Below are 26,854 nucleotides of genomic sequence, written 5' to 3'. Positions count from 1 at the left end.
GAAGGAAGAATACCTTAAACCTGGAGAGTTAAGACCCGTGTAATGGGTACCATGCAATATGACTTCAAAGGGTCTTCATTTGCTCACCGAGCCTCTCCAATCCTATCACTGCTGCGTTTATGCCCCTGTACACATGCTTGATTCTCTTTTGGAGACATAGCAATCCATAGGTTTTACGATACTTACTAGTCAGGTACATTCTTAGGCGTTTAATATGCGGTGTTGAGTCCATTTCGTTGAGCAAGGAGTAGCTCTTGTCTATTCCATATTTGGCTTAAGGAACTTTATCTGTGCTCATTTCAATCTCTGGTTTTATGCAGCACCCCAACTCACCTTTACCCTTAAGCAAGCATAAGTTGGTTTTCTAAATTTGAGACCCTGTTCTGTTCTGGAATGCAGTTCCTGTGTAGCCAAGTTTACATTCCGTGTATTAGTGATATCTTATGATGTTTCTTTTTCTGTGTGACTTATTTCAGTTAGAATCATCGTACCTGAATCCACTCATTGTGCTGCTAAGGGCCTGATGACACAGATTTCATTGCTGAGTGATATTGCTTTGTAAGTAAATACCACAACTTCTTTATCCATTTTTCACTTTCTGCGATGTTGAACTTGTACTGTAAACGAGGTTCTTGTAAACAGAGCCGTTCCAAACTTTGGGGTGGCTGTGTCTTTTTGATTTTAATTTCCCTAAGCTATAGGACCATAAGTGGAAGTGCCCTAGGTTCTGTTGCTTTGTTTTTTACATGTTTCAGGAAACACCATACACTTCTCCCGAGTGGTTGTTGGCAATTTACATCCCGCCCATCAGCATAACAAGGCTCCCAGTTCTCCATGGCCTGTCTTGTCTTTCTGGATTTTACACTTTTTTCAGATGGCCCTTTTGACCGGGGGGAAGTGAGACTTCATTGTAGTGCAGATTTCCTTTGCAAGCTTGCTTGGTTGGCCAAAAAGGGCGTATGCGTTTTTTCCTGAATATATTCAGGAAAAAACGCATACGCCCTTTTTGGCCAAGTGCATCATTGTGGACGTTCTGCCTCTTTTCCTATGCTTTCAATGCAATTCCAGTCTACCTCCTGAAATCGGTTTCCTGCAATTCTGCCCCGCTTTCAAATCCTCTTGGCAGCCTTACTTCAGTCTATTTTTGGACGATAGCTGTCATTTATAAGTCTGCAGGTTTGTGAATTACAGTGCCCCTGAGCTCCTTTCTTCAACTCGCTTTCTTGTGACCTGGCCGCAACACCGCAGGATGGCTTCAGGCCCTAATCTGGTTCTGGCACGGCACGCTGAGCCTTTGGTTAATTCCTCTTCCTGGTGGGAAATGAGAGTTAAATTTGCCCGTCCAGACACCTCCAGCTAGTCTCTCATTGGTTCTCGCTATTCCTGTTCATCTTCCGCAGAAATTGCAAACTGGGCCAAACAGGAGGTTAAAGGGACTGACTCTCCAAGTCGGGAGAGAGTTAGTAAAGCGTCTGGAATGTTGCACCCGAGTACCAGGGGAGGAAAACTGAGACATATTTGAACACGTCTCCCGATCACATGGTTGATCATACTCTAGGTTCCACATGCATGTTTTAGCTGAAGGAAGAATACCTTAAACCTGGAGAGTTGAGACCCGTGTAATGCGTACCATGCAATATGACTTCAAAGGGTCTTCATTTGCTCACCGAACCTCTCCAATCCTATCACTGCTGCGTTTATGCCCCTGTACACATGCTTGATTCTCTTTTGGAGACATAGCAATCCATAGGTTTTCCGATACTTACTAGTCAGGTACATTCTTAGGCGTTTAATATGCGGTGTTGAGTCCATTTCGTTGAGCAAGGAGTAGCTCTTGTCTATTCCATATTTGACTTAAGGAACTTTATCTGTGCTCATTTCAATCTCTGGTTTTATGCAGCACCCCAACTCACCTTTACCCTTAAGCAAGCATAAGTTGGTTTTCTAAATTTGAGACCCTGTTCTGTTCTGTAATTCAGTTCCTGTGTAGCCAAGTTTACATTCCGTGTATTACTGATATCTTATGATGTTTCTTTTCTGTGTGACTTATTTCAGTTAGAATCATCATACCTGAATCCACTCATTGTGCTGCTAAGGGCCTGATGACACAGATTTCATTGCTGAGTGATATTGCTTTGTAAGTAAATACCACAACTTCTTTATCCATTTTTCACTTTCTGCGATGTTGAACTTGTACTGTAAACGAGGTTCTTGTAAACAGAGGCGTCCCAAACTTTGGGGTGGCTGTGTCTTTTTGATTTTAATTTCCCTAAGCTATAGGACCATAAGTGGCAGTGCCCTAGGCTCAGTTGCTTCGTTTTTTAGATGTTTCAGGAAACACCATACACTTCTCCCGAGTGTCTGTTGGCAATTTACATCCCGCCCATCAGCATAACAAGGCTCCCAGTTCTCAATGGCCTGTTGCCTTTCTGGATTTTACACTTTTTTCAGATGGCCCTTTTGACCGGGGGGAAGTGAGACTTCATTGTAGTGCAGATTTCCTTTGCAAGCTTGCTTGGTTGGCCAAAAAGGGCGTATGCGTTTTTTCCTGAATATATTCAGGAAAAAACGCATACGCCCTTTTTGGCCAAGTGCATCATTGTGGACGTTCTGCCTCTTTTCCTATGCTTTCAATGCAATTCCAGTCTACCTCCTGAAATCGGTTTCCTGCAATTCTGCCCCGCTTTCAAGTCCTCTTGGCAGCCTTACTTCAGTCTATTTTTGGACGATAGCTGTCATTTATAACTCTGCAGGTTTGTGAATTACAGTGCCCCTGAGCTCCTTTCTTCAACTCGCTTTCTTGTGACCTGGCCGCAACACCGCAGGATGGCTTCAGGCCCTAATCTGGTTCCGGGCCGGCATGCTGAGCCTTTGGTTAATTCCTCTTCCTGGTGGGAAATGAGAGTTAAATTTGCCCGTCCAGAAACCTCCAGCTAGCCTCTCATTGGTTCTCGTTATTCCTGTTCATCTTCCGCAGAAATTGCAAACTGGGCCAAACAGGAGGTTAAAGGGACTGACTCTCCAAGTGGGGAGAGTGTTAGTAAAGCGTCTGGAATGTTGCACCCGAGTACCAGGGGAGGAAAACTGAGACATATTTGAACACGTCTCCCGATCACATGGTTGATCATACTCTAGGTTCCACATGCATGTTTTGGCTGAAGGAAGAATACCTTAAACCTGGGTAGTTGAAACCCGTGGAATGGGTACCATGCAATATGACTTCAAAGGGTCTTCATTTGCTCACCGAACCTCTCCAATCCTATCACTGCTGCGTTTATGCCCCTGTACACATGCTTGATTCTCTTTCGGAGACATAGCAATCCATAGGTTTTAAGATACTTACAAGTCAGGTACATTCTTAGGCGTTTAATATGCGGTGTTGAGTCCATTTCGTTTAGCAAGGAGTAGCTCTTGTCTATTCCATATTTGGCTTAAGGAACTTTATCTGTGCTCATTTCAATCTCTGGTTTTATGCAGCACCCCAACTCACCTTTCCCTTTAAGCAAGCATAAGTTGTTTTTCTAAATTTGAGACCCTGTTCTGTTCTGTAATTCAGTTCCTGTGTAGCCAAGTTTCCATTCCGTGTATTACTGATATCTTATGATGTTTCTTTTTCTGTGTGACTTATTTCAGTTAGAATCATCATACCTGAAGCCACTCATTGTGATGCTAAGGGCCTGATGACATAGATTTCATTGCTGAGTGATATTGCTTTGTAAGTGAATACCACAACTTCTTTATCCATTTTTCACTTTCTGCGATGTTGAACTTGTACTGTAAACGAGGTTCTTGTAAACAGAGCCGTTCCAAACTTTGGGGTGGCTGTGTCTTTTTGATTTTAATTTCCCTAAGCTATAGGACCATAAGTGGAAGTGCCCTAGGTTCTGTTGCTTTGTTTTTTAGATGTTTCAGGAAACACCATACACTTCTCCTGAGTGGTTGTTGGCAATTTACATCCCGCCCATCAGCATAACAAGGCTCCCAGTTGTCCATGGCCTGTCCTGCCTTTCTGGATTTTACACTTTTTTCAGATGGCCCTTTTGACCCGGGGGAAGTGAGACTTCATTGTAGTGCAGATTTCCTTTGCAAGCTTGCTTGGTTGGCCAAAAAGGGCGTATGCGTTTTTTCCTGAATATATTCAGGAAAAAATGCATACGCCCTTTTTGGCCAAGTGCATCATTGTGGACGTTCTGCCTCTTTTCCTATGCTTTCAATGCAATTCCAGTCTACCTCCTGAAATCGGTTTCCTGCAATTCTGCCCCGCTTTCAAGTCCTCTTGGCAGCCTTACTTCAGTCTATTTTTGGACGATAGCTGTCATTTATAACTCTGCAGGTTTGTGAATTACAGTGCCCCTGAGCTCCTTTCTTCAACTCGCTTTCTTTTGAGCTGGCCGCAACACCGCAGGATGGCTTCAGGCCCTAATCTGGTTCCGGTACGGCACGCTGAGCCTTTGGTTATTTCCTCTTCCTGTTGGGAAATGAGAGTTAAATTTGCCCGTCCAGACACCTCCAGCTAGCCTCTCATTGGTTCTCGCTATTCCTGTTCATCTTCCGCAGAAATTGCAAACTGGGCCAAACGGGAGGTTAAAGGCGCTGACTCTCCAAGTGGGGAGAGTGTTAGTAAAGCGTCTGGAATGTTGCACCCAAGTACCAGGGGAGGAAAACTGAGACATATTTGAACACGTCTCCCGTTCACATGGTTGATCATACTTGGGTTCCACATGCATGTTTTAGCTGAAGGAAGAATACCTTAAACCTGGAGAGTTGAGACCCGTGTAATGGGTACCATGCAATATGACTTCAAAGGGTCTTCATTTGCTCACCGAACCTCTCCAATCCTATCACTGCTGCGTTTATGCCCCTGTACACATGCTTGATTCTCTTTTGGAGACATAGCAATCCATAGGTTTTAAGATACTTACTAGTCAGGTACATTCTTAGGCGTTTAATATGCGGTGTTGAGTCCATTTCGTTGAGCAAGGAGTAGCTCTTGTCTATTCCATATTTGACTTAAGGAACTTTATCTATGCTCATTTCAATCTCTGGTTTTATGCAGCACCCCAACTCACCTTTCCCCTTAAGCAAGCATAAGTTGGTTTTCTAAATTTGAGACCCTGTTCTGTTCTGTAATTCAGTTCCTGTGTGGCCAAGTTTACATTCCGTGTATTACTGATATCTTATGATGTTTCTTTTTCTGTGTGACTTACTTCAGTTAGAATCATCATACCTGAATCCACTCATTGTGATGCTAAGGGCCTGATGACATAGATTTCATTGCTGAGTGATATTGCTTTGTAAGTAAATACCACAACTTCTTTATCCATTTTTCAATTTCTGCGATGTTGAACTTGTACTATAAACGAGGTTCTTGTAAACAGAGCCGTTCCAAACATTGGGGTGGCTGTGTCTTTTTGATTTTAATTTCCCTAAGCTATAGGACCATAAGTGGCAGTGCCCTAGGCTCTGTTGCTTTGTTTTTTAGATGTTTCAGGAAACACCATACACTTCTCCCGAGTGGTTGTTGGCAATTTACATCCCGCCCATCAGCATAACAAGGCTCCCAGTTCTCAATGGCCTGTTGACTTTCTGGATTTTACACTTTTTTCAGATGGCCCTTTTGACCGGGGGGAAGTGAGACTTCATTGTAGTGCAGATTTCCTTTGCAAGCTTGCTTGGTTGGCCAAAAAGGGTGTATGCGTTTTTTCCTGAATATATTCAGGAAAAAACGCATACGCCCTTTTTGGCCAAGTGCATCATTGTGGACGTTCTGCCTCTTTTCCTATGCTTTCAATGCAATTCCAGTCTACCTCCTGAAATCGGTTTCCTGCAATTCTGCCCCGCTTTCAAGTCCTCTTGGCAGACTTACTTCAGTCTATTTTTGGACGATAGCTGTCATTTATAACTCTGCAGGTTTGTGAATTACAGTGCCACTGAGCTCCTTTCTTCAACTCGCTTTCTTTTGAGCTGGCCGCAACACCGCAGGATGGCTTCAGGCCCTAATCTGGTTCCGGTACGGCACGCTGAGCCTTTGGTTATTTCCTCTTCCTGTTGGGAAATGAGAGTTAAATTTGCCCGTCCAGACACCTCCAGCTAGCCTCTCATTGGTTCTCGCTATTCCTGTTCATCTTCCGCAGAAATTGCAAACTGGGCCAAACGGGAGGTTAAAGGCGCTGACTCTCCAAGTGGGGAGAGTGTTAGTAAAGGGTCTGGAATGTTGCACCCGAGTACCAGGGGAGGAAAACTGAGACATATTTGAACACGTCTCCCGTTCACATGGTTGATCATACTTGGGTTCCACATGCATGTTTTAGCTGAAGGAAGAATACCTTAAACCTGGAGAGTTGAGACCCGTGGAATGGGTACCATGCAATATGACTTCAAAGGGTCTTCATTTGCTCACCGAACCTCTCCAATCCTATCACTGCTGCGTTTATGCCCATGTACACATGCTTGATTCTCTTTTGGAGACATAGCAATCCATAGGTTTTACGATACTTACTAGTCAGGTACATTCTTAGGCGTTTAATATGCGGTGTTGAGTCCATTTCGTTGAGCAAGGAGTAGCTCTTGTCTATTCCATATTTGACTTAAGGAACTTTATCTATGCTCATTTCAATCTCTGGTTTTATGCAGCACCCCAACTCACCTTTCCCCTTAAGCAAGCATAAGTTGGTTTTCTAAATTTGAGACCCTGTTCTGTTCTGTAATTCAGTTCCTGTGTGGCCAGGTTTACATTCCGTGTATTACTGATATCTTATGATGTTTCTTTTTCTGTGTGACTTACTTTAGTTAGAATCATCATACCTGAATCCACTCATTGTGCTGCTAAGGGCCTGATGACACAGATTTCATTGTTGAGTGATATTGCTTTGTAAGTAAATACCACAACTTCTTTATCCATTTTTCACTTTCTGCGATGTTGAACTTGTACTGTAAACGAGGTTCTTGTAAACAGAGGCGTCCCAAACTTTGGGGTGGCTGTGTCTTTTTGATTTTAATTTCCCTAAGCTATAGGACCATAAGTGGAAGTGCCCTAGGCTCTGTTGCTTTGTTTTTTAGATGTTTCAGGAAACACCATACACTTCTCCCTAGTGTCTGTTGGCAATTTACATCCCGCCCATCAGCATAACAAGGCTCCCAGTTCTCCATGGCCTGTCCTGCCTTTCTGGATTTTACACTTTTTTCAGATGGCCCTTTTGACCGGGGGGAAGTGAGACTTCATTGTAGTGCAGATTTCCTTTGCAAGCTTGCTTGGTTGGCCAAAAAGGGCGTATGTGTTTTTTCCTGAATATATTCAGGAAAAAACGCATACGCCCTTTTTGGCCAAGTGCATCATTGTGGACGTTCTGCCTCTTTTCCTATGCTTTCAGTGCAATTCCAGTCTACCTCCTGAAATCGGTTTCCTGCAATTCTGCCCCGCTTTCAAGTCCTCTTGGCAGCCTTACTTCAGTCTATTTTTGGACGATAGCTGTCACTTATAACTCTGCAGGTTTGTGAATTACAGTGCCCCTGAGCTCCTTTCTTCAACTCGCTTTATTGTGACCTGGCCGCAACACCGCAGGATGGCTTCAGGCCCTAATCTGGTTCCGGCACGGCATGCTGAGCCTTTGGTTATTTCCTCTTCCTGGTCGGAAATGAGAGTTAAATTTGCCCGTCCAGACACCTCCAGCTAGTCTCTCATTGGTTCTCGCTATTCCTGTTCATCTTCCGCAGAAATTGCAAACTGGGCCAAACAGGAGGTTAAAGGCGCTGACTCTCCAAGTGGGGAGAGTGTTAGTAAAGCGTCTGGAATGTTGCACCCGAGTACCAGGGTACGAAAACTGAGACATATTTGAACACGTCTCCCGTTAACATGGTTGATCATACTTGGGTTCCACATGCATGTTTTAGCTGAAGGAAGAATACCTTAAACTTGGAGAGTTAAGACCCGTGTAATGGGTACCATGCAATATGACTTCAAAGGGTCTTCATTTGCTCACCGAACCTCTCCAATCCTATCACTGCTGCGTTTATGCCCCTGTACACATGCTTGATTCTCTCTCGGAGACATAGCAATCCATAGGTTTTACGATACTTACTAGTCAGGTACATTCTTAGGCGTTTAATATGCGGTGTTGAGTCCATTTCGTTGAGCAAGGAGTAGCTCTTGTCTATTCCATATTTGACTTAAGGAACTTTATCTGTGCTCATTTCAATCTCTGGTTTTATGCAGCACCCCAACTCACCTCTACCCTTAAGCAAGCATAAGTTGGTTTTCTAAATTTGAGACCCTGTTCTGTTCTGTAATTCAGTTCCTGTGTAGCCAAGTTTACATTCCGTGTATTACTGATATCTTATGATGTTTCTTTTTCTGTGTGACTTATTTCAGTTAGAATCATCATACCTGAATCCACTCATCGTGATGCTAAGGGCCTGATGACATAGATTTCATTGCTGAGTGATATTGCTTTGTAAGTAAATACCACAACTTCTTTATCCATTTTTCACTTTCTGCGATGTTGAACTTGTACTGTAAACGAGGTTCTTGTAAACAGAGCCGTTCCAAATTTTGGGGTGGCTGTGTCTTTTTGATTTTAATTTCCCTAAGCTATAGGACCATAAGTGGAAGTGCCCTAGGCTCTGTTGCTTTGTTTTTTAGATGTTTCAGGAAACACCATACACTTCTCCCGAGTGTCTGTTGGCAATTTACATCTCGCCCATCAGCATAACAAGGCTCCCAGTTCTCCATGGCCTGTCCTGCCTTTCTGGATTTTACACTTTTTTCAGATGGCCCTTTTGACCGGGGGGAAGTGAGACTTCATTGTAGTGCAGATTTCCTTTGCAAGCTTGCTTGGTTGGCCAAAAAGGGCGTATGCGTTTTTTCCTGAATATATTCAGGAAAAAACGCATACGCCCTTTTTGGCCAAGTGCATCATTGTGGACGTTCTGCCTCTTCTCCTATGCTTTCAATGCAATTCCAGTCTACCTCCTGAAATCGGTTTCCTGCAATTCTGCCCCGCTTTCAAGTCCTCTTGGCAGCCTTACTTCAGTCTATTTTTGGACGATAGCTGTCATTTATAACTCTGCAGGTTTGTGAATTACAGTGCCCCTGAGCTCCTTTCTTCAACTCGCTTTCTTGTGACCTGGCCGCAACACCGCAGGATGGCTTCAGGCCCTAATCTGGTTCCGGCACGGCACGCTGAGCCTTTGGTTTTTTCCTCTTCCTGGTCGGAAATGAGAGTTAAATTTGCCCGTCCAGACACCTCCAGCTAGTCTCTCATTGGTTCTCGCTATTCCTGTTCATCTTCCGCAGAAATTGCAAACTGGGCCAAACAGGAGGTTAAAGGGACTGACTCTCCAAGTGGGGAGAGTGTTAGTAAAGCGTCTGGAATGTTGCACCCGAGTACCAGGGGAGGAAAACTGAGACATATTTGAACACGTCTCCCGTTCACATGGTTGATCATACTTGGGTTCCACATGCATGTTTTAGCTGAAGGAAGAATACCTTAAACCTGGAGAGTTAAGACCCGTGTAATGGGTACCATGCAATATGACTTCAAAGGGTCTTCATTTGCTCACCGAACCTCTCCAATCCTATCACTGCTGCATTTATGCCCCTGTACACATGCTTGATTCTCTTTTGGAGACATAGCAATCCATAGGTTTTACGATACTTACTAGTCAGGTACATTCTTAGGCGTTTAATATGCGGTGTTGAGTCCATTTCGTTGAGCAAGGAGTAGCTCTTGTCTATTCCATATTTGACTTAAGGAACTTTATCTGTGCTCATTTCAATCTCTGGTTTTATGCAGCACCCCAACTCACCTTTACCCTTAAGCAAGCATAAGTTGGTTTTCTAAATTTGAGACCCTGTTCTGTTCTGTAATTCAGTTCCTGTGTAGCCAAGTTTACATTCCGTGTATTAGTGATATCTTATGATGTTTCTTTTTCTGTGTGACTTACTTCAGTTAGAATCATCATACCTGAATCCACTCATTGTGCTGCTAAGGGCCTGATGACACAGATTTCATTGCTGAGTGATATTGCTTTGTAAGTAAATACCACAACTTCTTTATCCATTTTTCACTTTCTGCGATGTTGAACTTGTACTGTAAACGAGGTTCTTGTAAACAGAGCCGTTCCAAACTTTGGGGTGGCTGTGTCTTTTTGATTTTAATTTCCCTAAGCTATAGGACCATAAGTGGAAGTGCCCTAGGTTCTGTTGCTTTGTTTTTTACATGTTTCAGGAAACACCATACACTTCTCCCGAGTGGTTGTTGGCAATTTACATCCCGCCCATCAGCATAACAAGGCTCCCAGTTCTCCATGGCCTGTCTTGTCTTTCTGGATTTTACACTTTTTTCAGATGGCCTTTTTGACCGGGGGGAAGTGAGACTTCATTGTAGTGCAGATTTCCTTTGCAAGCTTGCTTGGTTGGCCAAAAAGGGCGTATGCGTTTTTTCCTGAATATATTCAGGAAAAAACGCATACGCCCTTTTTGGCCAAGTGCATCATTGTGGACGTTCTGCCTCTTTTCCTATGCTTTCAATGCAATTCCAGTCTACCTCCTGAAATCGGTTTCCTGCAATTCTGCCCCGCTTTCAAGTCCTCTTGGCAGCCTTACTTCAGTCTATTTTTGGACGATAGCTGTCATTTATAAGTCTGCAGGTTTGTGAATTACAGTGCCCCTGAGCTCCTTTCTTCAACTCGCTTTCTTGTGACCTGGCCGCAACACCGCAGGATGGCTTCAGGCCCTAATCTGGTTCTGGCACGGCACGCTGAGCCTTTGGTTAATTCCTCTTCCTGGTGGGAAATGAGAGTTAAATTTGCCCGTCCAGACACCTCCAGCTAGTCTCTCATTGGTTCTCGCTATTCCTGTTCATCTTCCGCAGAAATTGCAAACTGGGCCAAACAGGAGGTTAAAGGGACTGACTCTCCAAGTCGGGAGAGTGTTAGTAAAGCATCTGGAATGTTGCACCCGAGTACCAGGGGAGGAAAACTGAGACATATTTGAACACGTCTCCCGATCACATGGTTGATCATACTCTAGGTTCCACATGCATGTTTTAGCTGAAGGAAGAATACCTTAAACCTGGAGAGTTGAGACCCGTGTAATGCGTACCATGCAATATGACTTCAAAGGGTCTTCATTTGCTCACCGAACCTCTCCAATCCTATCACTGCTGCGTTTATGCCCCTGTACACATGCTTGATTCTCTTTTGGAGACATAGCAATCCATAGGTTTTCCGATACTTACTAGTCAGGTACATTCTTAGGCGTTTAATATGCGGTGTTGAGTCCATTTCGTTGAGCAAGGAGTAGCTCTTGTCTATTCCATATTTGACTTAAGGAACTTTATCTGTGCTCATTTCAATCTCTGGTTTTATGCAGCACCCCAACTCACCTTTACCCTTAAGCAAGCATAAGTTGGTTTTCTAAATTTGAGACCCTGTTCTGTTCTGTAATTCAGTTCCTGTGTAGCCAAGTTTACATTCCGTGTATTACTGATATCTTATGATGTTTCTTTTCTGTGTGACTTATTTCAGTTAGAATCATCATACCTGAATCCACTCATTGTGCTGCTAAGGGCCTGATGACACAGATTTCATTGCTGAGTGATATTGCTTTGTAAGTAAATACCACAACTTCTTTATCCATTTTTCACTTTCTGCGATGTTGAACTTGTACTGTAAACGAGGTTCTTGTAAACAGAGCCGTTCCAAACTTTGGGGTGGCTGTGTCTTTTTGATTTTAATTTCCCTAAGCTATAGGACCATAAGTGGCAGTGCCCTAGGTTCTGTTGCTTTGTTTTTTAGATGTTTCAGGAAACACCATACACTTCTCCCGAGTGTCTGTTGGCAATTTACATCCCGCCCATCAGCATAACAAGGCTCCCAGTTGTCCATGGCCTGTCCTGCCTTTCTGGATTTTACACTTTTTGCAGATGGCCCTTTTGACCGGGGGGAAGTGAGACTTCATTGTAGTGCAGATTTCCTTTGCAAGCTTGCTTGGTTGGCCAAAAAGGGCGTATGCGTTTTTTCCTGAATATATTCAGGAAAAAACGCATACGCCCTTTTTGGCCAAGTGCATCATTGTGGACGTTCTGCCTCTTTTCCTATGCTTTCAATGCAATTCCAGTCTACCTCCTGAAATCGGTTTCCTGCAATTCTGCCCCGCTTTCAAGTCCTCTTGGCAGCCTTACTTCAGTCTATTTTTGGACGATAGCTGTCATTTATAACTCTGCAGGTTTGTGAATTACAGTGCCCCTGAGCTCCTTTCTTCAACTCGCTTTCTTGTGACCTGGCCGCAACACCGCAGGATGGCTTCAGGCCCTAATCTGGTTCCGGCACGGCACGCTGAGCCTTTGGTTAATTCCTCTTCCTGGTGGGAAATGAGAGTTAAATTTGCCCGTCCAGACACCTCCAGCTAGTCTCTCATTGGTTCTCGCTATTCCTGTTCATCTTCCGCAGAAATTGCAAACTGGGCCAAACAGGAGGTTAAAGGGACTGACTCTCCAAGTCGGGAGAGTGTTAGTAAAGCGTCTGGAATGTTGCACCCGAGTACCAGGGGAGGAAAACTGAGACATATTTGAACACGTCTCCCGATCACATGGTTGATCATACTCTAGGTTCCACATGCATGTTTTAGCTGAAGGAAGAATACCTTAAACCTGGAGAGTTGAGACCCGTGTAATGCGTACCATGCAATATGACTTCAAAGGGTCTTCATTTGCTCACCGAACCTCTCCAATCCTATCACTGCTGCGTTTATGCCCCTGTACACATGCTTGATTCTCTTTTGGAGACATAGCAATCCATAGGTTTTCCGATACTTACTAGTCAGGTACATTCTTAGGCGTTTAATATGCGGTGTTGAGTCCATTTCGTTGAGCAAGGAGTAGCTCTTGTCTATTCCATATTTGACTTAAGGAACTTTATCTGTGCTCATTTCAATCTCTGGTTTTATGCAGCACCCCAACTCACCTTTACCCTTAAGCAAGCATAAGTTGGTTTTCTAAATTTGAGACCCTGTTCTGTTCTGTAATTCAGTTCCTGTGTAGCCAAGTTTACATTCCGTGTATTACTGATATCTTATGATGTTTCTTTTCTGTGTGACTTATTTCAGTTAGAATCATCATACCTGAATCCACTCATTGTGCTGCTAAGGGCCTGATGACACAGATTTCATTGCTGAGTGATATTGCTTTGTAAGTAAATACCACAACTTCTTTATCCATTTTTCACTTTCTGCGATGTTGAACTTGTACTGTAAACGAGGTTCTTGTAAACAGAGCCGTTCCAAACTTTGGGGTGGCTGTGTCTTTTTGATTTTAATTTCCCTAAGCTATAGGACCATAAGTGGCAGTGCCCTAGGTTCTGTTGCTTTGTTTTTTAGATGTTTCAGGAAACACCATACACTTCTCCCGAGTGTCTGTTGGCAATTTACATCCCGCCCATCAGCATAACAAGGCTCCCAGTTGTCCATGGCCTGTCCTGCCTTTCTGGATTTTACACTTTTTGCAGATGGCCCTTTTGACCGGGGGGAAGTGAGACTTCATTGTAGTGCAGATTTCCTTTGCAAGCTTGCTTGGTTGGCCAAAAAGGGCGTATGCGTTTTTTCCTGAATATATTCAGGAAAAAACGCATACGCCCTTTTTGGCCAAGTGCATCATTGTGGACGTTCTGCCTCTTTTCCTATGCTTTCAATGCAATTCCAGTCTACCTCCTGAAATCGGTTTCCTGCAATTCTGCCCCGCTTTCAAGTCCTCTTGGCAGCCTTACTTCAGTCTATTTTTGGACGATAGCTGTCATTTATAACTCTGCAGGTTTGTGAATTACAGTGCCCCTGAGCTCCTTTCTTCAACTCGCTTTCTTGTGACCTGGCCGCAACACCGCAGGATGGCTTCAGGCCCTAATCTGGTTCCGGCACGGCACGCTGAGCCTTTGGTTAATTCCTCTTCCTGGTGGGAAATGAGAGTTAAATTTGCCCGTCCAGACACCTCCAGCTAGTCTCTCATTGGTTCTCGCTATTCCTGTTCATCTTCCGCAGAAATTGCAAACTGGGCCAAACAGGAGGTTAAAGGGACTGACTCTCCAAGTCGGGAGAGTGTTAGTAAAGCGTCTGGAATGTTGCACCCGAGTACCAGGGGATGAAAACTGAGACATATTTGAACACGTCTCCCGTTCACATGGTTGATCATACTTGGGTTCCACATGCATGTTTTAGCTGAAGGAAGAATACCTTAAACCTGGAGAGTTGAGACCCGTGTAATGGGTACCATGCAATATGGCTTCAAAGGGTCTTCATTTGCTCACCGAACCTCTCCAATCCTATCACTGCTGCGTTTATGCCCCTGTACACATGCTTGATTCTCTTTCGGAGACATAGCAATCCATAGGTTTTAAGATACTTACTAGTCAGGTACATTCTTAGGCGTTTAATATGCGGTGTTGAGTCCATTTCATTGAGCAAGGAGTAGCTCTTGTCTATTCCATATTTGGCTTAAGGAACTTTATCTGTGCTCATTTCAATCTCTGGTTTTATGCAGCACCCCAACTCACCTTTCCCCTTAAGCAAGCATAAGTTTGTTTTCTAAATTTGAGTCCCTGTTCTGTTCTGTAATTCAGTTCCTGTGTAGCCAAGTTTACATTCCGTGTATTACTGATATCTTATGATGTTTCTTTTTCTGTGTGACTTACTTCAGTTAGAATCATCATACCTGAATCCACTCATTGTGCTGCTAAGGGCCTGATGACACAGATTTCATTGCTGAGTGATATTGCTTTGTAAGTAAATACCACAACTTCTTTATCCATTTTTCACTTTCTGCGATGTTGAACTTGTACTGTAAACGAGGTTCTTGTAAACAGAGCCGTTCCAAACTTTGGGGTGGCTGTGTCTTTTTGATTTTAATTTCCCTAAGCTATAGGACCATAAGTGGAAGTGCCCTAGGTTCTGTTGCTTTGTTTTTTAGATGTTTCAGGAAACACCATACACTTCTCCCGAGTGGTTGTTGGCAATTTACATCCCGCCCATCAGCATACCAAGGCTCCCAGTTCTCCATGGCCTGTCCTGCCTTTCTGGATTTTACACTTTTTTCAGATGGCCCTTTTGACCGGGGGGAAGTGAGACTTCATTGTAGTGCAGATTTCCTTTGCAAGCTTGCTTGGTTGGCCAAAAAGGGCGTATGCGTTTTTTCCTGAATATATTCAGGAAAAAACGCATACGCACTTTTCGGCCAAGTGCATCATTGTGGACGTTCTGCCTCTTTTCCTATGCTTTCAATGCAATTCCAGTCTACCTCCTGAAATCGGTTTCCTGCAATTCTGCCCCGCTTTCAAGTCCTCTTGGCAGCCTTACTTCAGTCTATTTTTGGACGATAGCTGTCATTTATAAGTCTGCAGGTTTGTGAATTACAGTGCCCCTGAGCTCCTTTGTTCAACTCGCTTTCTTGTGAGCTAGCTGCAACACCGCAGGATGGCTTCAGGCCCTAATCTGGTTCCGTCACGGAACGCTGAGCCTTTGTTTAATTCCTCTTCCTGGTGGGAAATGAGAGTTAAATTTGCCCGTCCAGACACCTCCAGCTAGCCTCTCATTGATTCTCGCTATTCCTGTTCATCTTCCGCAGAAATTGCAAACTGGGCCAAACAGGAGGTTAAAGGGACTGACTCTCCAAGTCGGGAGAGTGTTAGTAAAGCGTCTGGAATGTTGCACCCGAGTACCAGGGGAGGAAAACTGAGACATATTTGAACACGTCTCCCGATCACATGGTTGATCATACTCTAGGTTCCACATGCATGTTTTAGCTGAAGGAAGAATACCTTGAACCTGGAGAGTTGAGACCCGTGTAATGCGTACCATGCAATATGACTTCAAAGGGTCTTCATTTGCTCACCGAACCTCTCCAGTCCTACCACTGCTGCGTTTATGCCCCTGTACACATGCTTGATTCTCTTTTGGAGACATAGCAATCCATAGGTTTTCCGATACTTACTAGTCAGGTACATTATTAGGCGTTTAATATGCGGTGTTGAGTCCATTTCGTTGAGCAAGGAGTAGCTCTTGTCTATTCCATATTTGACTTAAGGAACTTTATCTGTGCTCATTTCAATCTCTCGTTTTATGCAGCACCCCAACTCACCTTTACCCTTAAGCAAGCATAAGTTGGTTTTCTAAATTTGAGTCCCTGTTCTGTTCTGTAATTCAGTTCCTGTGTAGCCAAGTTTACATTCCGTGTATTACTGATATCTTATGATGTTTCTTTTCTGTGTGACTTATTTCAGTTAGAATCATCATACCTGAATCCACTCATTGTGCTGCTACAGGCCTGATGACACAGATTTCATTGCTGAGTGATATTGCTTTGTAAGTAAATACCACAACTTCTTTATCCATTTTTCACTTTCTGCGATGTTGAACTTGTACTGTAAACGAGGTTCTTGTAAACAGAGCCGTTCCAAACTTTGGGGTGGCTGTGTCTTTTTGATTTTAATTTCCCTAAGCTATAGGACCATAAGTGGCAGTGCCCTAGGCTCTGTTGCTTTGTTTTTTAGATGTTTCAGGAAACACCATACACTTCTCCCGAGTGTCTGTTGGCAATTTACATCCCGCCCATCAGCATAACAAGGCTCCCAGTTGTCCATGGCCTGTCCTGCCTTTCTGGATTTTACACTTTTTTCAGATGGCCCTTTTGACCGGGGGGAAGTGAGACTTCATTGTAGTGCAGATTTCCTTTGCAAGCTTGCTTGGTTGGCCAAAAAGGGCGTATGCGTTTTTTCCTGAATATATTCAGGAAAAAACGCATACGCCCTTTTTGGCCAAGTGCATCATTGTGGACGTTCTGCCTCTTTTCCTATGCTTTCAATGCAATTCCAGTCTACCTCCTGAAATCGGTTTCCTGCAATTCTGCCCCGCTTTCAAGTCCTCTTGGCAGCCTTACTTCAGTCTATTTATGGACGATAGCTGTCATTTATAACTCTGCAGGTTTGTGAATTACAGTGCCCCTGAGCTCCTTTCTTCAACTCGCTTTCTTTGAGCTGGCCACAACTCCGCAGGATGGCTTCAGGCCCTAATCTGGTTCCGGCACGGCACGCTGAGCCTTTGGTTAATTCCTCTTCCTGGTGGGAAATGAGAGTTAAATTTGCCCGTCCAGACACCTCCAGCTAGCCTCTCATTGGTTCTCGCTATTCCTGTTCATCTTCCGCAGAAATTGCAAACTGGGCCAAACAGGAGGTTAAAGGGACTGACTCTCCAAGTCGGGAGAGTGTTAGTAAAGCATCTGGAATGTTGCACCCGAGTACCAGGGTACGAAAACTGAGACATATTTGAACACGTCTCCCGATCACATGGTTGATCATACTCTAGGTTCCACATGCATGTTTTAGCTGAAGGAAGAATACCTTAAACCTGGGTAGTTGAAACCCGTGGAATGGGTACCATGCAATATGACTTCAAAGGGTCTTCGTTTGCTCACCGAACCTCTCCAATCCTATCACTGCTGCGTTTATGCCCCTGTACACATGCTTGATTCTCTTTCGGAGACATAGCAATCCATAGGTTTTAAGATACTTACTAGTCAGGTACATTCTTAGGCGTTTAATATGCGGTGTTGAGTCCATTTCGTTGAGCAAGGAGTAGCTCTTGTCTATTCCATATTTGGCTTAAGGAACTTTATCTGTGCTCATTTCAATCTCTGGTTTTATGCAGCACCCCAACTCACCTTTCCCCTTAAGCAAGCATAAGTTTGTTTTCTAAATTTGAGTCCCTGTTCTGTTCTGTAATTCAGTTCCTGTGTAGCCAAGTTTACATTCCGTGTATTACTGATATCTTATGATGTTTCTTTTTCTGTGTGACTTATTTCAGTTAGAATCATCATACCTGAATCCACTCATTGTGCTGCTAAGGGCCTGATGACACAGATTTCATTGCTGAGTGATATTGCTTTGTAAGTAAATACCACAACTTCTTTATCCATTTTTCACTTTCTGCGATGTTGAACTTGTACTGTAAACGAGGTTCTTGTAAACAGAGCCGTTCCAAACTTTGGGGTGGCTGTGTCTTTTTGATTTTAATTTCCCTAAGCTATAGGACCATAAGTGGCAGTGCCCTAGGCTCTGTTGCTTTGTTTTTTAGATGTTTCAGGAAACACCATACACTTCTCCCGAGTGTCTGTTGGCAATTTACATCCCGCCCATCAGCATAACAAGGCTCCCAGTTGTCCATGGCCTGTCCTGCCTTTCTGGATTTTACACTTTTTTCAGATGGCCCTTTTGACCGGGGGGAAGTGAGACTTCATTGTAGTGCAGATTTCCTTTGCAAGCTTGCTTGGTTGGCCAAAAAGGGCGTATGCGTTTTTTCCTGAATATATTCAGGAAAAAACGCATACGCCCTTTTTGGCCAAGTGCATCATTGTGGACGTTCTGCCTCTTTTCCTATGCTTTCAATGCAATTCCAGTCTACCTCCTGAAATCGGTTTCCTGCAATTCTGCCCCGCTTTCAAGTCCTCTTGGCAGCCTTACTTCAGTCTATTTATGGACGATAGCTGTCATTTATAACTCTGCAGGTTTGTGAATTACAGTGCCCCTGAGCTCCTTTCTTCAACTCGCTTTCTTTGAGCTGGCCACAACTCCGCAGGATGGCTTCAGGCCCTAATCTGGTTCCGGCACGGCACGCTGAGCCTTTGGTTAATTCCTCTTCCTGGTGGGAAATGAGAGTTAAATTTGCCCGTCCAGACACCTCCAGCTAGCCTCTCATTGGTTCTCACTATTCCTGTTCATCTTCCGCAGAAATTGCAAACTGGGCCAAACAGGAGGTTAAAGGGACTGACTCTCCAAGTCGGGAGAGTGTTAGTAAAGCATCTGGAATGTTGCACCCGAGTACCAGGGTACGAAAACTGAGACATATTTGAACACGTCTCCCGATCACATGGTTGATCATACTCTAGGTTCCACATGCATGTTTTAGCTGAAGGAAGAATACCTTAAACCTGGGTAGTTGAAACCCGTGGAATGGGTACCATGCAATATGACTTCAAAGGGTCTTCGTTTGCTCACCGAACCTCTCCAATCCTATCACTGCTGCGTTTATGCCCCTGTACACATGCTTGATTCTCTTTCGGAGACATAGCAATCCATAGGTTTTAAGATACTTACTAGTCAGGTACATTCTTAGGCGTTTAATATGCGGTGTTGAGTCCATTTCGTTGAGCAAGGAGTAGCTCTTGTCTATTCCATATTTGGCTTAAGGAACTTTATCTGTGCTCATTTCAATCTCTGGTTTTATGCAGCACCCCAACTCACCTTTCCCCTTAAGCAAGCATAAGTTTGTTTTCTAAATTTGAGTCCCTGTTCTGTTCTGTAATTCAGTTCCTGTGTAGCCAAGTTTACATTCCGTGTATTACTGATATCTTATGATGTTTCTTTTTCTGTGTGACTTACTTCAGTTAGAATCATCATACCTGAATCCACTCATTGTGCTGCTAAGGGCCTGATGACACAGATTTCATTGCTGAGTGATATTGCTTTGTAAGTAAATACCACAACTTCTTTATCCATTTTTCACTTTCTGCGATGTTGAACTTGTACTGTAAACGAGGTTCTTGTAAACAGAGCCGTTCCAAACTTTGGGGTGGCTGTGTCTTTTTGATTTTAATTTCCCTAAGCTATAGGACCATAAGTGGAAGTGCCCTAGGTTCTGTTGCTTTGTTTTTTAGATGTTTCAGGAAACACCATACACTTCTCCCGAGTGGTTGTTGGCAATTTACATCCCGCCCATCAGCATAACAAGGCTCCCAGTTCTCCATGGCCTGTCCTGCCTTTCTGGATTTTACACTTTTTTCAGATGGCCCTTTTGACCGGGGGGAAGTGAGACTTCATTGTAGTGCAGATTTCCTTTGCAAGCTTGCTTGGTTGGCCAAAAAGGGCGTATGCGTTTTTCCCTGAATATATTCAGGAAAAAACGCATACGCCCTTTTTGGCCAAGTGCATCATTGTGGACGTTCTGCCTCTTTTCCTATGCTTTCAATGCAATTCCAGTCTACCTCCTGAAATCGGTTTCCTGCAATTCTGCCCCGCTTTCAAGTCCTCTTGGCAGCCTTACTTCAGTCTATTTTTGGACGATAGCTGTCATTTATAAGTCTGCAGGTTTGTGAATTACAGTGCCCCTGAGCTCCTTTGTTCAACTCGCTTTCTTGTGAGCTAGCTGCAACACCGCAGGATGGCTTCAGGCCCTAATCTGGTTCCGTCACGGAACGCTGAGCCTTTGTTTAATTCCTCTTCCTGGTGGGAAATGAGAGTTAAATTTGCCCGTCCAGACACCTCCAGCTAGCCTCTCATTGGTTCTCGCTATTCCTGTTCATCTTCCGCAGAAATTGCAAACTGGGCCAAACAGGAGGTTAAAGGGACTGACTCTCCAAGTCGGGAGAGTGTTAGTAAAGCGTCTGGAATGTTGCACCCGAGTACCAGGGGAGGAAAACTGAGACATATTTGAACACGTCTCCCGATCACATGGTTGATCATACTCTAGGTTCCACATGCATGTTTTAGCTGAAGGAAGAATACCTTAAACCTGGAGAGTTGAGACCCGTGTAATGCGTACCATGCAATATGACTTCAAAGGGTCTTCATTTGCTCACCGAACCTCTCCAGTCCTATCACTGCTGCGTTTATGCCCCTGTACACATGCTTGATTCTCTTTTGGAGACATAGCAATCCATAGGTTTTCCGATACTTACTAGTCAGGTACATTCTTAGGCGTTTAATATGCGGTGTTGAGTCCATTTCGTTGAGCAAGGAGTAGCTCTTGTCTATTCCATATTTGACTTAAGGAACTTTATCTGTGCTCATTTCAATCTCTGGTTTTATGCAGCACCCCAACTCACCTTTACCCTTAAGCAAGCATAAGTTGGTTTTCTAAATTGGAGACCCTGTTCTGTTCTGTAATTCAGTTCCTGTGTAGCCAAGTTTACATTCCGTGTATTACTGATATCTTATGATGTTTCTTTTCTGTGTGACTTATTTCAGTTAGAATCATCATACCTAAATCCACTCATTGTGCTGCTACGGGCCTGATGACACAGATTTCATTGCTGAGTGATATTGCTTTGTAAGTAAATACCACAACTTCTTTATCCATTTTTCACTTTCTTCGATGTTGAACTTGTACTGTAAACGAGGTTCTTGTAAACAGAGCCGTTCCAAACTTTGGGGTGGCTGTGTCTTTTTGATTTTAATTTCCCTAAGCTATAGGACCATAAGTGGCAGTGCCCTAGGCTCTGTTGCTTTGTTTTTTAGATGTTTCAGGAAACACCATACACTTCTCCCGAGTGTCTGTTGGCAATTTACATCCCGCCCATCAGCATAACAAGGCTCCCAGTTGTCCATGGCCTGTCCTGCCTTTCTGGATTTTACACTTTTTTCAGATGGCCCTTTTGACCGGGGGGAAGTGAGACTTCATTGTAGTGCAGATTTCCTTTGCAAGCTTGCTTGGTTGGCCAAAAAGGGCGTATGCGTTTTTTCCTGAATATATTCAGGAAAAAACGCATACGCCCTTTTTGGCCAAGTGCATCATTGTGGACGTTCTGCCTCTTTTCCTATGCTTTCAATGCAATTCCAGTCTACCTCCTGAAATCGGTTTCCTGCAATTCTGCCCTGCTTTCAAGTCCTCTTGGCAGCCTTACTTCAGTCTATTTTTGAACGATAGCTGTCATTTATAACTCTGCAGGTTTGTGAATTACAGTGCCCCTGAGCTCCTTTCTTCAACTCGCTTTCTTGTGACCTGGCCGCAACACCGCAGGATGGCTTCAGGCCCTAATCTGGTTCCGGCACGGCACGCTGAGCTTTTGGTTAATTCCTCTTCCTGGTGGGAAATGAGAGTTAAATTTGCCCGTCCAGACACCTCCAGCTAGTCTCTCATTGGTTCTCGCTATTCCTGTTCATCTTCCGCAGAAATTGCAAACTGGGCCAAACAGGAGGTTAAAGGGACTGACTCTCCAAGTCGGAAGAGTGTTAGTAAAGCGTCTGGAATGTTGCACCCGAGTACCAGGGGAGGAAAACTGAGACATATTTGAACACGTCTCCCGTTCACATGGTTGATCATACTCTGGGTTCCACATGCATGTTTTAGCTGAAGGAAGAATACCTTAAACCTGGAGAGTTGAGACCCGTGGAATGGGTACCATGCAATATGACTTCAAAGGGTCTTCATTTGCTCACCGAACCTCTCCAATCCTATCACTGCTGCGTTTATGCCCCTGTACACACGCTTGATTCTCTTTTGGAGACATAGCAATCCATAGGTTTTAAGATACTTACTAGTCAGGTACATTCTTAGGCGTTTAATATGGGGTGTTGAGTCCATTTCGTTGAGCAAGGAGTAGCTCTTGTCTAGTCCATATTTGGCTTAAGGAACTTTATCTGTGCTCATTTCAATCTCTGGTTTTATGCAGCACCCCAACTCACCTTTCCCCTTAAGCAAGCATAAGTTGGTTTTCTAAATTTGAGACCCTGTTCTGTTTTGGAATGCAGTTCCTGTGTAGCCAAGTTTACATTCCGTGTATTAGTGATATCTTATGATGTTTCTTTTTCTGTGTGACTTATTTCAGTTAGTATCATCGTACCTGAATCCACTCATTATGCTGCTACGGGCCTGATGACATAGATTTCATTGCTGAGTGATACTGCATTGTACGTAAGTACCAAAAGTTCTTTATCCATTTTTCACTTTCTGTGATATTGAACTTGTATGGTAAACGAGGTTCTTGTAAACGGAGGCGTCCCAAACTTTGGGGTGGCTGTGTCTTTTTGATTTTAATTTCCCTAAGCTATAGGACCATAAGTGGAAGTGCCCTAGGCTCTGTTGCTTTGTTTTTTAGATGTTTCAGGAAACACCATACACTTCTCCCAAGTGGTTGTTGGCAATTTACATCCCGCCCATCAGCATAACAAGGCTCCCAGTTCTCCATGGCCTGTCCTGCCTTTCTGGATTTTACACTTTTTTCAGATGGCCCTTTTGCCCGGGGGGAAGTGAGACTTCATTGTAGTGCAGATTTCCTTTGTAAGCTTGCTTGGTTGGCCAAAAAGGGCGTATGCGTTTTTTCCTGAATATATTCAGGAAAAAACGCATACGCCCTTTTTGGCCAAGTGCATCATTGTGGACCTTCTGCCTCTTTTCCTATGCTTTCAATGCAATTCCAGTCTACCTCCTGAAATCGGTATCCTGCAATTCTGCCCCGCTTTCAAGTCCTCTTGGCAGCCTTACTTCAGTCTATTTTTGGACGATAGCTGTCATTTATAACTCTGCAGGTTTGTGAATTACAGTGCCCCTGAGCTCCTTTCTTCAACTCGCTTTCTTTGAGCTGGCCGCAACTCCGCAGGATCGCTTCAGGCCCTAATCTGGTTCCGGCACGGCACGCTGAGCCTTTGGTTAATTCCTCTTCCTGGTGGGAAATGAGAGTTAAATTTGCCCGTCCAGACACCTCCAGCTAGCCTCTCATTGGTTCTCGCTATTCCTGTTCATCTTCCGCAGAAATTGCAAACTGGGCCAAACAGGAGGTTAAAGGGACTGACTCTCCAAGTCGGGAGAGTGTTAGTAAAGCGTCTGGAATGTTGCACCCGAGTACCAGGGTACGAAAACTGAGACATATTTGAACACGTCTCCCAATCACATGGTTGATCATACTCTAGGTTCCACATGCATGTTTTAGCTGAAGGAAGAATACCTTAAACCTGGGTAGTTGAAACCCGTGGAATGGGTACCATGCAATATGACTTCAAAGGGTCTTCATTTGCTCACCGAACCTCTCCAATCCTATCACTGCTGCGTTTATGCCCCTGTACACATGCTTGATTCTCTTTCGGAGACATAGCAATCCATAGGTTTTAAGATACTTACTAGTCAGGTACATTCTTAGGCGTTTAATATGCGGTGTTGAGTCCATTTCGTTGAGCAAGGAGTAGCTCTTGTCTATTCCATATTTGACTTAAGGAACTTTATCTGTGCTCATTTCAATCTCTGGTTTTATGCAGCACCACAACTCACCTTTACCCTTAAGCAAGCATAAGTTGGTTTTCTAAATTTGAGACCCTGTTCTGTTCTGTAATTCAGTTCCTGTGTAGCCAAGTTTACATTCCGTGTATTACTGATATCTTATGATGTTTCTTTTTCTGTGTGACTTATTTCAGTTAGAATCATCATACCTGAATCCACTCATTGTGCTGCTAAGGGCCTGATGACACAGATTTCATTGCTGAGTGATATTGCTTTGTAAGTAAATACCACAACTTCTTTATCCATTTTTCACTTTCTGCGATGTTGAACTTGTACTGTAAACGAGGTTCTTGTAAACAGAGCCGTTCCAAACTATGGGGTGGCTGTGTCTTTTTGATTTTAATTTCCCTAAGCTATAGGACCATAAGTGGAAGTGCCCTAGGTTCTGTTGCTTTGTTTTTTAGATGTTTCAGGAAACACCATACACTTCTCCCGAGTGTCTGTTGGCAATTTACATCCCGCCCATCAGCATAACAAGGCTCCCAGTTCTCCATGGCCTGTCCTGCCTTTCTGGATTTTACACTTTTTTCAGATGGCCCTTTTGACCGGGGGGAAGTGAGACTTCATTGTAGTGCAGATTTCCTTTGCAAGCTTGCTTGGTTGGCCAAAAAGGGCGTATGCGTTTTTTCCTGAATATATTCAGGAAAAAACGCATACGCGCTTTTTGGCCAAGTGCATCATTGTGGACGTTCTGCCTCTTTTCCTATGCTTTCAATGCAATTCCAGTCTACCTCCTGAAATCGGTTTCCTGCAATTCTGCCCCGCTTTCAAGTCCTCTTGGCAGCCTTACTTCAGTCTATTTTTGGACGATAGCTGTCATTTATAACTCTGCAGGTTTGTGAATTACAGTGCCCCTGAGCTCCTTTCTTCAACTCGGTTTCTTTTGAGCTGGCCGCAACAACGCAGGATGGCTTCAGGCCCTAATCTGGTTCCGGTACGGCACGCTGAGCCTTTGGTTATTTCCTCTTCCTGTTGGGAAATGAGAGTTAAATTTGCCCGTCCAGACACCTCCAGCTAGCCTCTCATTGGTTCTCGCTATTCCTGTTCATCTTCCGCAGAAATTGCAAACTGTGCCAAACAGGAGGTTAAAGGCTCTGACTCTCCAAGTGGGGAGAGTGTTAGTAAAGCGTCTGGAATGTTGCACCCGAGTACCAGGGGAGGAAAACTGAGACATATTTGAACACGTCTCCCGATCACATGGTTGATCATACTCTGGGTTCCGCATGCATGTTTTAGCTGAAGGAAGAATACCTTAAACCTGGAGTGTTGAGACCCGTGTAATGGGTACCATGCAATATGACTTCAAAGGGTCTTCATTTGCTCACCGAACCTCTCCAATCCTATCACTGCTGCGTTTATGCCCCTGTACACATGCTTGATTCTCTTTCGGAGACATAGCAATCCATAGGTTTTAAGATACTTACTAGTCAGGTACATTCTTAGGCGTTTAATATGCGGTGTTGAGTCCATTTCGTTGAGCAAGGAGTAGCTCTTGTCTATTCCATATTTGACTTAAGGAACTTTATCTGTGCTCATTTCAATCTCTGGTTTTATGCAGCACCCCAACTCACCTTTCCCCTTAAGCAAGCATAAGTTGGTTTTCTAAATTTGAGACCCTGTTCTGTTCTGTAATTCAGTTCCTGTGTAGCCAAGTTTACATTCCGTGTATTACTGATATCTTATGATGTTTCTTTTTCTGTGTGACTTACTTCAGTTAGAATCATCATACCTGAATCCACTCATTGTGCTGCTAAGGGCCTGATGACACAGATTTCATTGCTGAGTGATATTGCTTTGTAAGTAAATACCACAACTTCTTTATCCATTTTTCACTTTCTGCGATGTTGAACTTGTACTGTAAACGAGGTTCTTGTAAACAGAGCCGTTCCAAACTTTGGGGTGGCTGTGTCTTTTTGATTTTAATTTCCCTAAGCTATAGGACCATAAGTGGAAGTGCCCTAGGCTCTGTTGCTTTGTTTTTTAGATGTTTCAGGAAACACCATACACTTCTCCCGAGTGGTTGTTGGCAATTTACATCCCGCCCATCAGCATAACAAGGCTCCCAGTTGTCCATGGCCTGTCCTGCCTTTCTGGATTTTACACTTTTTTCAGATGGCCCTTTTGACCGGGGGGAAGTGAGACTTCATTGTAGTGCACATTTCCTGTGCAAGCTTGCTTGGTTGGCCAAAAAGGGCGTATGCGTTTTTTCCTGAATATATTCAGGAAAAAACGCATACGCCCTTTTTGGCCAAGTGCATCATTGTGGACGTTCTGCCTCTTTTCCTATGCTTTCAATGCAATTCCAGTCTACCTCCTGAAATCGGTTTCCTGCAATTCTGCCCCGCTTTCAAGTCCTCTTGGCAGCCTTACTTCAGTCTATTTTTGGACGATAGCTGTCATTTATAACTCTGCAGGTTTGTGAATTACAGTGTCCCTGAGCTCCTTTCTTCAACTCGCTTTCTTTTGAGCTGGCCGCATCACCGCAGGATGGCTTCAGGCCCTAATCTGGCTCCGGTACGGCACGCTGAGCCTTTGGTTATTTCCTCTTCCTGGTGGGAAATGAGAGTTAAATTTGCCCGTCCAGACACCTCCAGCTAGCCTCTCATTGGTTCTCGCTATTCCTGTTCATCTTCCGCAGAAATTGCAAACTGGGCCAAACAGGAGGTTAAAGGCGCTGACTCTCCAAGTGGGGAGAGTGTTAGTAAAGCGTCTGGAATGTTGCACCCGAGTACCAGGGGAGGAAAACTGAGACATATTTGAACACGTCTCCCGTTCACATGGTTGATCATACTTGGGTTCCACATGCATGTTTTAGCTGAAGGAAGAATA

At 43.9% G+C, this 26,854-nt stretch overlaps 1 long non-coding RNA gene across 1 annotated transcript in view; it reads left to right on the top strand.

Moving 5' to 3' along the window:
- The window catches only part of LOC307181459, a 1,863,373-nt gene extending 1,840,730 nt beyond the window's left edge, over positions 1-22,643 (top strand). Inside the window, exon 8 of the long non-coding RNA XR_013826807.1 lies at positions 22,581-22,643. This is a non-coding gene — a long non-coding RNA (uncharacterized lncRNA). The remainder of the gene's footprint in view (positions 1-22,580) is intronic.
- The last annotated feature ends 4,211 nt before the right edge of the window (positions 22,644-26,854 follow it).

This window comes from Stenella coeruleoalba (genome assembly GCF_951394435.1).
Source record: "Stenella coeruleoalba genome assembly, contig: scaffold_37, whole genome shotgun sequence".
Lineage (NCBI taxonomy): Eukaryota > Metazoa > Chordata > Mammalia > Artiodactyla > Delphinidae > Stenella > Stenella coeruleoalba.
This window is presented reverse-complemented; position numbering and strand designations above follow the sequence as displayed.